Source organism: Periplaneta americana, chromosome 4 (genome assembly GCF_040183065.1).
Source record: "Periplaneta americana isolate PAMFEO1 chromosome 4, P.americana_PAMFEO1_priV1, whole genome shotgun sequence".
NCBI classification, from domain to species: domain Eukaryota; kingdom Metazoa; phylum Arthropoda; class Insecta; order Blattodea; family Blattidae; genus Periplaneta; species Periplaneta americana.
The window spans coordinates 49,678,963-49,695,814 of NC_091120.1; the positions used below are offsets into that span (position 1 = coordinate 49,678,963).

Genomic DNA, 16,852 nt, shown 5'->3' on the forward strand with positions numbered 1-16,852 from the left:
CTTCTGTCAAAAAGTCTGAAAGTTAGAATTTATAAAACAGTTATATTATCGGTTGTTCTGTATGGTTGTGAAACTTGGACTCTCACTTTGAGAGAGGAACAGAGATTAAGGGTGTTTGAGAATAAGGTTCTTAGGAAAATATTTGGGGCTAAGAGGGATGAAGTTACAGGAGAATGGAGAAAGTTACACAACGCAGAGCTGCACGCATTGTATCCTTCACCTGACATAATTAGGAACATAAAATCCAGACGTTTGAGATGGGCAGGACATGTAGCACGTATGGACGAATCCAGAAATGCATATAGAGTGTTAGTTGGGAGGCCGGAGGGAAAAAGACCTTTGGGGAGGCCGAGACGTAGATGGGAAGATAATATTAAAATGGATTTGAGGGAGGTGGGATATGATGGTAGAGACTGGATTAATCTTGCTCAGAATAGGGACCAATGGCGGGCTTATGTGAGGGCGGCAATGAACCTACGGGTTCCTTAAAAGCCAGTAAGGAAGGAAGGAAGGAAGCTTATAATGTGATAACTTGAGCTATATATAATCATTATTTTCCTTACCGTGTGTACCTAAAAATATTCTATTCATTGTATATGCTTTGTACTTCACTATTTTATTACTATTATTATTGTTATTATTATTATTATTATTATTATTATTATTATTATTATTATTATTATTATTATTATTATTATTATCATTGTCTTATATTTTTATACATTGCATATGTCATTTATTTCGATCCGCTGTTCAAATTTTATTATATTTTCCCTTTCTTTCTATATGTTATATATTAGGCCTATGTCTGACATCTACTTACTTGTTGCTTACATTATATTATTATCTCATTCAGTTTTGTGTGTAAAATTGTAGTGTACTTTATAAATGTAGTGTTTTTTGTAACGCAGTTTTACTCTTGGTGGAATGTTACAGAAGGCCGTTTGGCCTTAACACTGCCACGTTAATTAAACCATTATTATTATTATTATTATTATTATTATTATTATTATTACTATTATTATTATTATTATTATTATTATATAATGCTTGTGAGAACATTTCGTTAACGGGCACACTAATACAGTGTGACAGACTACACTACACGATGCATTACGATTTTTGTGTTCCTTATTAATAGTAGATCAAATCCCAATTTAGATGTTGATTGCTGGCAATGTGTTAGGCCTATTATCTCCTTCTACACTTCACGATATAGGCATAGGCTATGTGCCTATGTCTGTTTCATCTTCACAGTATATGTCCCATTTTTCACTGCTCTGCCTATATCTCTCCTTCCTTTGGGAATATAATGGTATGCCATATTTGGGAGTCTTGTATTACTAACTCGCTCAGCATGTTGAAATCAGTTCTTACAATATTCTTCAATTTGTATTTATTATTTCTTCCATATTTAATTTTCCTCTTGATTTCACTTCTAATGTGATCTTGTTTCGCTGTGCATCCAGGCGAAGAATCTGAGTAAGATATTGTTTCTCGAAGTAGAAATACCAGCCCTACTTTGAGTGGCTCGATACAAGGTCTGACTCCTTGCGATATTATAAATAAGCAAATAGAATTTAAGTGTCACTGCTTGTTACAGTCTAGCCTTCTCTTTCCTGCTTCCGCAAAATATAGATTTTAAATTCAGAAACATAGGCTAACGGTAAATATATGAGACCATGCAAATTTTATGGATAAGATTTCATTAATTAGAGATGCCCTTAAACGCTGAAATAATAATATTTACTTACAAATGGCTTTTAGAGAACTCGGAGATTCATTGCCGCCCTCACATAAGCCCGCCTTCGGTGCCTGTTCTGAGCAAGATTAATCCAGTCTCTACCATCATATTATCACACTTCCCTTAAATACATTTTATTATTATCATCTTATGTAGGTCTCTGCCTCTCCAAAGACTTTTTCCCCTCAGATCTAGCAACTAACATTCCATACATATTTCTGGATTCATCCATACGTGCTACATGCTCTGCCCATCTCAATCGTCTGGATTTAATGTACTTAATTATGTTAGGTGGAGAATACAATGCATGCAATTCTGCGTATAATAATAACAATAATAATAATAATAATAATAATAATAATAATAATAATAATAATATAATCTAATAATAATATAACATAATAATAATAATAATAATAATAATAATAATAATAATAATAATAATTCAATTAATATAGGCTATTACGGTACAAATCACTGAGTTTTACTGGTGTTAAATGTCATTGTTCACATTATTACTCGACAATAAGTATGTAAGAATAACTGCTAGATGTGCACTAAATGGACGTAATGGTGAGAAAAATAAAATTTAAAACAAGTAGCTGGATAAATGAATAGTAGGTATATTATATATTCCATTATTGATTAATAATCTCCGTCTACCTAAACGCTCATAAGAAATATTAGCCAAGCAAAATAAACCAGAAGAACATAAACCATGAGCAATTATTAAAATGTATGATCCACAAAATCCCCAATAATTTAAAGTTATTAACCCCCCAATAACAATTCCTTTATGAGCTACAGAAGAGTAAGCAATTAATGACTTTAAGTCTGTTTGACGCATACAAATTAATCTAACAATTACACCACCAACCAATCTAATAGAAATTCAAATATAATTAAGTACAGAAAAATTAACTAAAATTACAAATACACGCAATAATCCATATCCTCCTAACTTTAGTAATACACCAGCCAAAAGTATTGAACCCGAAACCGGAGCTTCTACATGAGCCTTAGGTAATCACCAGGGAAAGGATTTATATGTAAATACATATTTACTTATAAAGCTAATATAATTTATATTTTGCATTATCTTTATGTTTCACAATGTGTAGGGTTGAAAAATCCTACTTTTATTTTCCATATTTTTCCATATTTTAGAGTTTAGTACATATTTTCGTTAATTTCCATATATTTTCCATATTTCATATAAAACAGTCCATATTATATTAGGTTTAACAATAAAACAAAACAAAATTCCATTAACTTTTAAAAATACATTTCAACAATAGAGGTTTAAACACATGTTCAGTAATCCCTTTAACATCAGAGTTATTTGAAAATTAGCAGTCCTATCAACAATGGGAAAGTAAGTTACAAAACTGTATTAATTTAATTTAAAATTTTTAACAGACTTCAGTTGTGCAGCTCAACAGTTAAATGCCAGTCAGAGTACACATAGGTTCAGTTTTGTAAATCATACTATAAAGACGGTAAATATGCCAAAAGTACGTCATTCAGTCAATTTAAAATCAAAACTAACAAGTTACATTTCAGAATTTAAAGAAGATGGTTTATCAACTGACAATAAAATATTATTTTGTAATTTGTGTCAGTGTGCAGTATCATCTACACAAAAGTTCCTGGTGCAACAACACATTACAACTAGTAAACATCAGGCCAACAAACAACTAAATTCCAAGCAGAGACAATTGTTTTTAACACAACCAACAACATCGAATGTAAGATCTGAGTTTAACATCGACCTGTGCCGTTCTCTCATCTCTGCTGATATTCCTCTCTACAAACTAAAGAATAAGGTCTTCAGGGAATTCCTTGAAAAATATACTCAACATACAATCCCGGATGAGTCAACACTTAGGAAGACGTATGCTCCATCCATCTACGATGAGACAATACAGAAGATAAGAGATGAAATTAAAGATAGTTCAATTTGGGTTTCCATTGATGAGACTCCCGACAAAGAAGGTAGACTTGTTGGTAATGTAGTTATCGGTTTGTTAAGTGAACAATATTCTGAACGAATTCTTTTACATTGTGATGTTCTAGAAAAGTGCAATAACAAAACTATAGTTAAACTGTTCAACGAAGCTATGGGTATCCTGTGGCCAAAGGGTATTATGTACGATAATGTGTTATTCTTTATTAGCGATGCTGCCCCTTATATGGTCAAAGCTGGACAAGCATTATCTGTTGTATATCCTAAATTGACTCATTTTACTTGTGTGGCGCATGCATTTCATCGTGTGGCAGAAGTGGTCAGAGACAATTTCCCTAAAGTAGATTTGTTGATTTCATCAGTGAAAAAAGTATTTCTCAAAGCTCCCAGTAGAGTTAACGTGTTGAAAGAAATGTACCCTGAAATTCCATTGCCACCAAAGCCAATTTTAACTAGATGGGGTACATGGCTAGAAGCAGTTGAATATTATGCCGAACATATAGACTCTATTAACAATGTTCTCCTTGCATTGGACTCTGAAGATGCAGTCTCAATTGATACTGCGAAAACAGTTACCTGTGACATAAGTGTGAAGAATGACTTAGCTCACATTCAGCATACATTTTCATGCATCATAAAAACGCTCAAAAGTCTCCAAAATAGGCACCTTTCACTATCTGAAAGTTTTGAAATTATAAATAGTACTGTGGAACAACTGAATCGTGGTAGAGGTAAAGTTGCAGATGCAGTAAGAGCTAAGGTGGACACTGTACTTTCAAAAAACCCTGGATATGAAGAACTACAAAAGGTTGTTGCTGTGATGAGTGATGAATCAACAGTGAAGATTAACTTGGACTTATCCCCAGCAGACATTGTGAAATTGAATTATGTACCAGTTACTTCTTGTGACGTCGAACGCTCTTTTAGTCAGTATAAATCTATCCTCAGAGACAATAGAAGAAGATTCACTTTTCAGCACTTGAAAGAAATGTTTGTAACCTATTGTTATGGTAACAGACAATAAAAATTGTGTTTTGTTGAAACTACATTGGAAGATAAGGTACGTCCATTATATTTTTTGTTTAGTTTGATTAAAATGTACCAATATTTAACGTACATAGTCATTTTTTTATAATTTTAAGTCCATATTTAATTCCATATTTTGGTAAAAATCCATATTTAATTCCATATTTTGGTAAAAATAACTACATATATATTTACATATTTCATATATTTTTAGTCCATATAAATCCGTTCCCTGGTAATCACAAATGAACTAAAAATATAGGTATCCTAACCAAAAACGCTATAATTATACATAAATAAAACAAATTATTAATATAAAGATTATTAATCAATAAAGGAATATATAATAGACCTAAGAAATTATAAATATCAAATATACCAACCAATAAAGGTAGAGATGCTAATAAAGTATAAAACAACAAATAAATACCAGCCTGAAGTCGTTCAGGCTGGTATCCCCAACCCAAAATCAAAAAAAAACATTTAAATAAATTATACACATGCAAATATGTAATATATATCAATTCTAGTCATAAAAATTATAAATTAATGAATAAATATAGTCAATTTTACACCGTTGAGTCCGCACTTGTGGAGTAACGGTTAGCGCGACTGGCCGCGAAAACAGGTGACACGGATTTGAAAGAAATTACGGTTTATTTAGTACCGCTCGCAACTGCAGAGGGTATATCAGCGTCGCCGGTGTGCCGGAATTTTGTCCCGCAGGAGTTCTTTTACATGCCAGTAAATCTACTGACATGAGCTTGTCGCATTTAAACACACTTAAATGCCATCAACCTCGGCCGGGATCGAGCCCGCAACCTCTAGCATAGCATAGAAGGCCAGCGCTACTAAGGGCGACCCCGGATTCGAATCCCGGTCGGGACAAGTTACCTGGTTGAATTTTTTTCGGGGGTTTTCCCTCAACCCAATATGATCAAATGCTGGGTAACTATCGGTGCTGGACCCCGGATTCATTTCACCGGCATTATCACCTTCATCTCATTCAGACGCTAAATAACCTAAGATGTTGATACAGCGTCGTAAAATAACCTACTAAGAAAAAATATATCGTTGAGAAAACAAACTACGGAGCGGGCTAGCGGAGTGATAGAGGGCTAGCTTTGCATTCAGAAGGTCCGGGGTTCGATCCCAGGAGCCAACAATCCTAACTAAGGTTTTTCATGCTTTCCTCAGTATTTCAAGGCCTCTTGAAAGTCCGGCCATGGACGGCGATCCTTCCCTTAATTCTTTCACATGTGTAAGTGAATGGCATGTCTTAAAAAATGTTTGTGTTGTGTTGGAGGTGGTCTTGGTATTGAGCTGATCCCTCATCCGGGGAGGCCCTCCATGTCTTTGTGTGGTCAAAAAGTACGTATGTGATCCAATAGACTAATTCCTCTCCCGACAGGTCGCGGTCCTATAAGGCCCGTGTGGCGGGGGTCGCAAAATTAATCTAATAAGGAGAGGTTAAACTAAGAGATAGATAGATAGATAGATAGATAGATAGATAGATAGATAGATAGATAGATAGATAGATAGATAGATAGATAGATAGATAGATAGATAGATAGATAGATAGATAGATAGGCAGGCAGGCAGGCAGGCAGGCAGGCAGGCAGGCAGGCAGGCAGGCAGGCAGGCAGGCAGGCAGGCAGGCAGACAGACAGACAGACAGACAGACAGACAGACAGACAGACAGACAGACAGACAGACAGACAGACAGACAGACAGATAGATAGATAGATAGATAGATAGATAGATAGATAGATAGATAGATAGATAGATAGATAGATAGATAGATAGATAGATAGATAGATAGGCAGGCAGGCAGGCAGACAGATAGATAGATAGGCAGGGATAGATAGATAGATAGATAGATAGATAGATAGATAGATAGATAGATAGATAGATAGATAGATAGATAGATAGATAGATAGATAGATAGATAGATAGATAGATAGATAGATAGATAGATAGATAGATAGATAGGCAGGCAGGCAGGCAGGCAGGCAGGCAGGCAGGCAGGCAGGCAGGCAGGCAGGCAGGCAGGCAGGCAGACAGACAGACAGACAGACAGACAGATAGATAGATAGATAGGCAGGGATAGATAGATAGATAGATAGATAGATAGATAGATAGATAGATAGATAGATAGATAGATAGATAGATAGATAGATAGATAGATAGATAGATAGATAGATAGATAGATAGATAGATAGATAGATAGATAGATAGATAGATAGATAGATAGATAGATAGAAAGAAAGAAAGAAAGAAAGAAAGAAAGAAAGAAAGAAAGGGAAAACAAACTAGGAGACAGAAATATTTCATAAAGGAAAATTAATAACCAACAAGCAGGAGAAATTTGTGTATGAAGAGGGAAAAAGTGATAATCGATCGTCTCAACATATAGAGTACATGTAATGGCCTTCTCAGTATATGAATAGCTAAGAAGCTTTAATTTACGAAATGCAACTTGAAAGTGAACATATATGAAGATCTCCCCATTCCTGATTTGTGCGTGCTTAGGGGTAGGATTCCACTTTCTAAATGGCTTTTACATTTCTGATGGGGGGAGTCTCGTCACGATATGTGGTATTTTAGGAAATATTTACCCCGAAGACCTTTCACGATATAATCAATAGCTCCGCTTTTATCAAATATTTAGAAAGGCAAAGACTATTCCAGACAGAATTACATGGATTTCCCATCGCCGTTTTGAGGTGATAAGAAACACGAGTAAGAGATTATCCCGTTCTTTGAAGCCATCACCTCCAGCAGCAGTAGGAACAGAAGAAAACCCCATCTAGAACTATTTCATAATTTTTTCATTTATGATAATGTGGTCAATGTTAACCGAACGGCGACATTTTAGATCTCTGACAATTCCTCTTGAGGTGAATGAGTGGAAGTTCCAGATCTTGACCTGTCTATCCATTTTAAAGTGTTTTGTTTACATTATCGTGGCAAATCCAGAGAGTTGTATTGATTGATTCGAACTTCAGTATTCCTACAACACTTCGGGCACTGATCTGTATAAACAGAGTCAAGAAGTTTGTTTCACAGAGACTATTCGATGTTGCCATACATCTGTTACAAATCCAATCTGGTACTGTCAACATGTATTTTCTTAAGCCACACTTGGTCTACCAATGCCACGAATATTCTTAAGAGACACTAGAACTGAGAATGAGCTTTTGGTCAATATATATAGAAATGATAGCCGTCCAAATCTTGGATTTTAAATATCGGCATCCTAATCAATTCAAATGAACAAAAAAGAAAATGTAAATTAATGTTAAAAAATACATAATGAAATTAAAAATAAATAATATTCTGTGACAAGATGTGGTAGCTATCAAAACGATAAAAATTTATTGAAAATAAATAATATACATTGAATATTATAAAGATGAATAGAGATGGTGATTGATGATGTTCAGTGAAGATTTTAAAATGGTTGATGCAATTGTCTGAAGAGTCTTTTCAGGAACCTTTAATTTTCTGAGGATCTCCAATGTAAATTTGGGAATTGTTCCTCGCGCAACAAACATAAGTCCAATGACATTCCAATCTTGAATATTATAGTTACTTATACATTTGTTTAACATTTTGACCTATATTTAGCCACCCCGCCCGCCATTTTTAAAGGTCTAGTGGCCATTTTTAAAATGCTCAAAACTACGTTTTTGGTTAATTAAAAGGTTCCTAGCGGCTTCCATTTGCTCCGAAACTCTACAAGAATACTCAGCATATTTCAATACTCAAAATTGTGCATGGAATGAAGTGTTCACTGAAAACTTGTCATGTTATGAATTTTTAACTTAAAAAAATTAAAGAAAATTATCAAGCAAAAATTATGATTAATATGAAAATTTTTACCTCATAATAGTACATTATGCAACGAGCCTATAATGGTAGTAATTAAGACGCGAGTATGTTTATGAAACGAGTGCAAGAAAGTTTCATAATTTTCATACGAGCGTCTTAATTACCATTATAGGCAAGTTTCGTACGACTTTTGTCTTTCAATTGCATATCCGAGAATAATCGATACTTGCGCTTTCATATTGCTACAATGGTGTTTTCTGATTGGTGGAACACCTGAACTTTAATGAATAGGTGTACTTTAATGAGGTCTATAAAAGGGCTGCTACCAGGTGTATAATTACTACATTTCGGCGTGGTCGAGCATAAAAATACATGCACAATTTTTTTAAACGTGAGATGCAAGTCTTTCACATAAAAATGTAAATCGTTGTAAGATTTCTGCAGCCGTCAGGGATGTTTTGAGTTTATGCATAACTTAATATCATTAAAATAAATGAAGATTTTTATCTAAGGAACTAATGCATGAAATTGGACGAAATTTGGTAGTTTTATTTGAATGTACAGACACAACAAACCCACCGAATTTGAAACAAATTGATCAAAAGCTTTAGAAGTTTCAAAACTCAGTTAGGGTGTCCTTTAAAAATCGGTTATTTAACAACGCTTAATCAACTTTTAGGTTATGTGGATTTGGTGACGCTGAGATGGTCTTTCACGAGATGAGGCCTAATATTCGCCATGGAATTACCTGACGCTCGCCATATACTTGGAAAAATTTCGAAAGAAACTCAATCAACTAATCACTCGACGTTCGAGCGCAGCTTGGGCCACAAGTATCACTTGCTACCACCTGAGCTACGTCGTTGACTTACACCGATCTAGCGCCCTCAAAACCAGGGCTGCGATACGTAAACTTTCAACTGAACTTCATGTCCGATTCTCGCTGTTTTGTGAAGAATCAATACGTAATAGGAATTAATAATGCTAAGCGTACTAGAATGGTAATTTGTACAAGATATTTCATCAACATCGCTTGAAAAATCGAATTACTTTTAGACTTACAATTTACATTTAAATACAGTGCATACATTTTATCTTTCCACGCTCGGATGTGTGCAACTGCTGTGTGTACTGCCGCTTCTTACTATATCTGCGAGCGTGGAAAGATAAAATATATGCACTATGCAAGTTTATTGTAAGAAACAGCAGAACAAGGTTTTTATGACTTATGACTGCTTTTAGAAACCGGAATTTTTAGCATACTAAAAGTTAGTACTGCAACTAGCTATAAACAAGCTAACCCCATTCTGACCGCAGTGGCTGGTGCTCGCTTTCCAAATGCAAGGTCAACTAAATGGTCTTAAATATAACGGTTAGAAATTAACAAGCGTGTTTCATTAGATACATTCTTCAGATATCTAACCATTCTTTGTTAGATTTCGGAGTGTTATGAATAGACCTCGAAAGTTATCCTTTTTGTCTATTTTATTCTTTTCTACATAACCATGTTAGTCATTTAAAAGCGTCTCACAGAGTTTTGTAGCGTCTACAAGTTTCTATTTTATCGATAACAGCCTATTTTAGGAATAGGAGCCTTTTAGCAACTATTTAAATAAATGTATGTTACGTATATCGTCCTTTAGAATTTTGCTTTCCGTTACAATGTTTAAAGTTAAAATAAACCACTAGTTCACGCATGTTTTAATCATGTGGAGGCAGCGGGTTTTATTAATGCAGAATTTTTCTCTAAACGTTGTTAAAATGTAATCAAGTTGTTCAATTCCTTTAATTCATTCTCGTTTTTCACATAATATTAAGCTAAAAGCGTGTGAATTGGATTGAGGCAGTAGAACAAGTGGACAGTTTAAAATACTTCAGGTGTGCTATAAGTAGTAACATGAACTACTGCCAGGAACTCAAAAGGAGGATAGCAATGGCAAAGGAAGCTTTTAATAGAAATAGGAGCATCTTCTGTGGACCTCTGGAAAAGAACTAAGAAAGAGACTAGTGAAGTGCTTTGTGTGAAGTGTGGCACTGTATGGGATACAAACACGGAAATTACGACGAAATGAAGAGACATGACTAGAAGGATTTGAAATGTGGATACGGAGAAGAATGGAGCGTGCACAATAGATAGAATAAGAAATGAGGCTATGCTGAAAAGAGTGGGTGAGGTAAGAATAATCAGGAAGAGAAAAAAATTGCTGGGACACTGGCTAAGAAGAAACTGGCTATTGAAAGATGCACTAGTAGGAGTGGTGAACGAAAGAAAAGTTCGGGGCAGGAGAAGATATCAGATGATAGATGACATTAAGATACATGGATCATAGAAGGAATGGTGAACGAAAGAAAAGTTCGGGGCAGGAGAAGATATCAGATGATAGATGACATTAAGATACATGGATCGTAGAAGGAGTGGCGAACGAAAGAAAAGTTCGGGGCAGAAGAAGATATCAGATGATAGATGACATTAAGATACATGGATCGTAGAAGGAGTGGCGAACGAAAGAAAAGTTCGGGGCAGAAGAAGATATCAGATGATAGATGACATTAAGATACATGGATCGTAGGAGGAGTGGTGAACGAAAGAAAAGTTCGGGGCAGAAGAAGATATCAGATGATAGATGACATTAAGATATATGGATCGTAGAAGGAGTGGCGAACGAAAGAAAAGTTCGGGGCAGAAGAAGATATCAGATGATAGATGACATTAAGATACATGGATCGTAGGAGGAGTGGTGAACGAAAGAAAAGTTCGGGGCAGGAGAAGATATCAGATGATAGACGACATTAAGATACGTGGATCGTATGCTGAGAGTATGAGGAAGGTGGAAAAATATGAAAGACTGGAGAAAGCTGGGTTTGCAGTAAAAGATTAATTAATTTATTAATCCTAAATAATTTACAATTACGAAAATTCTAAATTTATTATGTAAAGGGACCATAATTATTATTAGGGTAAAGGTTGGTAATACTGTGATACGAGTAATATTGTGATAGTTCTTTTTGAGAGTTTATTACAATTTTACTGAGAGAGAGAAGGACCGGTTTTGTGCAAAACTTGGCCACGAACATTCCCTTAATACGCTGATGCAAAAAACTGATCTTTCTCTCGCTCAATAAAATTGTAATAAATTCGCAAAAAGAACCATCACAATATCACTCGTATCACGGTATTACCAACCTTTACCCTGTATGAGTTGTCAGTTTTAATGTATAGGCTATGGATAAACTGGAAGGGAGATCAAAATTGTTGTTATAATAAATATTGTGAGTTCCCATGGCTTTTATGAACACGTAAACTAACAACGTTTATACTCTTAGGACTTGTATGTATAAAAACTCGTATAAATAAGTATAAACTGCAACATTTCAAGTATTCACTATTTTTCTCATAATTGTTGTTGGAGTAATTGGATAAATATTTATACAAAATAAAACAGCATGAATCTGGGTTGGTTGCTATCTAATTTATCAGTCACTTGTAACAAAATTCTGTCCACACCTGTGGAGTAACGGTTAGCGCGTCTGGCCGCGAAAGCAGGTGGCCCGGGTTCGATTTCCGGTCGGGGCAAGTTACCTGGTTGAGGTTTTTTCCGGAGTTTTTCCTCAACCCATTATGAGCAAATGCTGGGTAACTATCGGTGCTGGACCCCGGGCTTATTTCACCGGCATTATCATCTTCATCTCATTTAGACGCTAAATAACCTAAGATGTTGATAAAGCGTCGTAAAATAACCTACTAAAATAAAATAAAATAAATAAATAATAGTAACAAAATTCTAAACTACAGATTGGCCTACATATTGAAGTTTCAATTTCACTAATGTACGTACAGTAAAGTATTAAAAATGAAATAGGCGTATACGTATAGGAAGAATAAACCACTGATTTTATGAGACGTAACATTCTAATTGCATAGTTATAATAATAATAGTAATAATAATAATAATAATAATAATAATAATAATATATATATATACAGGATTCTACAGCTACTGCCGTCTTCCTGTGCCAATCCTCCAAAGCCTTCTATCTTGAGCGTCTTCAGTCCTCAACCCCCTCTTGTGCATGACCTCCATTACTTCGTTGTCCCAAGTTCTTTTTGGTCTACCTCTTCCTCTTCTTCCTGGAGGTTTCCACTGGTAAATTTGTTTAGGCCATCTGTCTTCACCCATTCTCATCAGATGATCAAACCATTTCAAACTCTTATTTTCTATTCTATTTAACACTGTCTCTTCAGCATCCATTCTATGCCTAATTTTTTCATTTTTGATGTGGTCCAAGCGGGAGACTCTAGCACTTCGTCTCAAATAATCCATTTCTACGGCCAAAATTCTTTTTTCTATAATATGCATTCGTTACCCATATTTCACTTCCGTAGTTTAATACAGTTTTAACTAAAATTTTGCCAATATATTTTTTGGTATCCTTCCAAAGATGTTTATCCCGCCATATAGAATTTAAACATGTTATAATTTTTTTACTTTGTTCAATTCGGTTTTTATTTCCTCTTCGCCAATACCTTCTGTTTTAGTTATAATTGTACCTAGGTATTTTGCCTGGTTAACTTGTTTAATTTCAATTTCATAATCTATAACAATATTATCACTACTTTTAGTATTAATGGCCAAATATTCTGTCTTCTTATAATTTATAGAAAGACCCCAGGATTCATAAAATTTGTTTAATCTTTTGACCATAAATTCTAAATGAAAAAGATCTTGGGCAATCACTACTTGATCTTCTGCAAATTGTAAATTAAATAGCAATTCATCTTCTATTTTTATTCCCATTCCTTGACAGCTTTGTTTCCATTGTTTCAATACCTGTTCGATGTATATATTGAACAGTATTGGTGATAAGCTGCAGCCTTGTCTCAACCCTTTGGAGATTTCTATTTGTTGTGAAATGATTTTTCCAATTTTAATATAAGATCTATTATCGTTATACATTTCTCTTATGACGGCAATTAATTTTTTATTCCTATTGTTCTTCTTCAAAACTACCCAAAGTTTATTTCTTGGTACTGTATCGTAGGCTTTTTCAAGGTCTATTAATGCCAAATGTATTTCTTCTCCATCTACAATGCGTTTCGCAATTATCTGTTTCAAAACGAAAAGATTATCTATGCAGGATCTTCCAGCTCTAAAGCCACTTTGATCTTCTCCAATTTTATCTTTAAATTCATCTTCCAATTTGGTTTTAATTATTTTTTAAAATAACCTGCTAATGGTACTGTTCATACTTAATCCTCTATAATTTTTTGGTTCTTTTCTATTCCCCTTCTTATAATAATAATAATAATAATAATAATAATAATAATAATAATAATAATAATAATAATAATTCTATTTTTGACCTCCTTCGTAGCTTCGTTTACTTAACACACAGGTTGTCGTTAGCTTCCTCGTTGTTACTAGGGAACTCACTGTCTTGCAGTGGAACAAGGTTATGTTTGCCCGAGTATTTGGTCAATATCAAAGTTCACAAGGAAGAGCGTTGTGTGTTTTTACTCCACCACCCGTCACATCAAGAGTCCTAGTATCGAAGAACGTAATCCATTAACAGAATGTGAATTTGTAGCTTAATGTAATTGAATCCCTCGTTATGGTAAGTGAGATTCACAATCGAGTTGGGTTAATTAAAACTCATTTCATATGCAACTGGAGATTCGCATCGGGAAAGAAGATTATACTAATCTTCTTAGTTGTAAACGTTGTGTTAATTATAGGATTAATGGGATCATCCTGTAGCTCTCTTCCATGTGAAAATAGACATAGATCATGATGCTATCAGTGCATATATAGCCTATCAATGTTATCCTAGATATTTATTTAATATTACGTAAGCTAACAATAATATACACAAAATCTTCACAAAATATACCAATAAATATTTATAACGCTTTGCCCCTTAAAATATTAATGTTTATTCATAGTTTTCTAATCAAGGGCAGGTCTTTCACTGCAAACCTAGCATTCTCCAATCTTCCCCATTTTCCGCCTTCCTCTTAGTCCCCGCCTCGCCTCTGAAATTCGTTACCTAGTGATGTCAGGGATTGCCGGACACTGTCACAGTTTAAAAGTAAGCTAGAAAAGTATGTTTTATGTCACGAAATCCGTTTCTGAGAGATTGTTAAATTTATGCCGAAGTTTTTATCTTTAGTATTTTGGCAATAATTTCCTTTTGTTACGTTAATCCTTTCTCTTCTCTTTGTGCCAGGATACTAGAACAGCTTATTGTCCCTTGTTTAATGACAGTGACGCTGAGTGTCGCCGTTACTTTGTGTCTGTATGTATTTGTTGTATATGTTTTTACTTTTTTCTTTTGCATCATTTAATATGTTAGACTAATTTTTTATTATTTTCAATTTCTACTTGTATGTTCAGTTGTTCTTTTTATGTCATATTTATGTCCCAGACGTTACAAAAATGTTATTACATCAAAAGAAGGCACTTAGGATAATTTTATTTTATTGAGTTATTTTACGACGCTGTATCAACATCTAGGTTATTTAGCGTCTGAATAAAATTAAGGTGATAATGCCGGTGAAATGAGTCCGGGGTCCAGCACCGAAAGTTTCCCAGCATTTGCTCGTATTAGGTTGAGGGAAAACCCCGGAAAAAACCTCAACCAGGTAACTTGCCCCGAACGGGATTCGAACCCGGGCCACCTAGTTTCGCGGCCAGACGCGCTAACCGTTACTCCACAGGTGTGGACACTTGGGATAATGCTGAACAGAAATTATAGAGAGACTTGTAGACCTTTATTTATTCAAACTAAAATTATGACAGTGTATAATTTATATCCTTAATAATTTACATGATTATAAAATACCGTCACAAATACATACAATTAATATAAGAAATAATGCAAATGTCCATATACCATATTGTATTGTTCAACCCAAGTTTGAATATGTTTTTATTAATGAAATTAAATTTTTTAATAAGTTGCCTGTATCAGTTAGAAATATGCCAAATGGAATTTTTGAACGGGTTATACATGAATGGTTAATTGTAAGATCTTTCCATAATATTAATGAATTTATTGAATGTGAGATGATGCTTCTTTTTAATGAATATATACTGACGATGTCATTTTCAGTTTATATACTGATCTCTGGCAAATAAAGTATTATTATTATTATTATTATTATTATTATTATTATTATTATTATTATGTCACTCGTTATTACAGTAGATTAATTGCATCATAATGTATAATTTTTCTTGTAGTTGTTTTGCATTTCTGGCCTGATAGCCTTAATTCCACCAGAATAAATAAATAAATAAATAAATAAATAAATAAATAAATAAATAAATAAATAAATAAATAAATAAATAAATACGATCGACGTATCTCAATATTGTCTATCACCTGATATATATTCTTCTTCCTTTCGTTCACCATTCCTTCCAGAGTATTAATGCATAGCAGCGAAATCCGGATACTAAAGGCCAAGGATAAATCAAGAACTGGAGAATTTAAAATGGAATTTATGAGAAGAATTGCACAATATATTGCAGTTAGTAAGATTATAAGTCAAATTAAGAAATTCTAAGTACTGTAGAGTAAATTAGAAGTCATTCCAATTTCCACAAGTTCAGGAATACAAAAATTATTGGTTTGCAGATATCCAACGGATGCCACGAGAAAGTTTTCTAGATATAATGGAATATTATCAATCTAGAGCAGCGGTCGTCAACACTCGCCGAAATGGGTAGAGTGCAAGCGGTGCAAGGAATTATGCTCCATCATGCAGAAGGGCATGCATGACAGCATACCCGCCAGCAGTCATGGTTGCACGCTGGTGCTGTAAGAAAGCTGCGGGTAAGAGACGCTAGCCCGAGAGTGCAGTATGCTGACGATCTGGAGGAATAAGGCGACAAAGAAGACCTCAAATGCCAATTAGACAATTGAGACACCACTACCTCGTATCAGTGAATAGATCCTACAGTTCTCAGTTTAAAGGTTAGGTTATATGTTACTTCTGCTCTCGAAAGAGGTAGTCCCTCTTCTTCTCTACGTTCATCTGACATACAGTACAGTGTGTTCTCGAACTATACCGACAAACTTTAAGGGGACGTTCGGAGGATTAATCTGGATGTTTTAAGATAAGGAACACATGGAAAATAAAACATTCTTGAATTACCCTATCGGAAAACACACGTTTCGTCATGTCAAAGTTCAATAAGACCACTTAAATCAATTATCATAAGGAGGCCTGCATGAATTACAGGATACGTTCAAAATGTCGACCATGAATGTTACGACAG

The 16,852-nt window shown here is 34.4% G+C and overlaps 1 pseudogene; it reads right to left on the reverse strand.

Moving 5' to 3' along the window:
* Window positions 1–2,333: 2,333 nt before the first annotated feature.
* LOC138698914 (NADH-ubiquinone oxidoreductase chain 4-like) overlaps window positions 2,334–16,852 on the reverse strand; it is a 71,554-nt pseudogene continuing 57,035 nt past the window's right edge.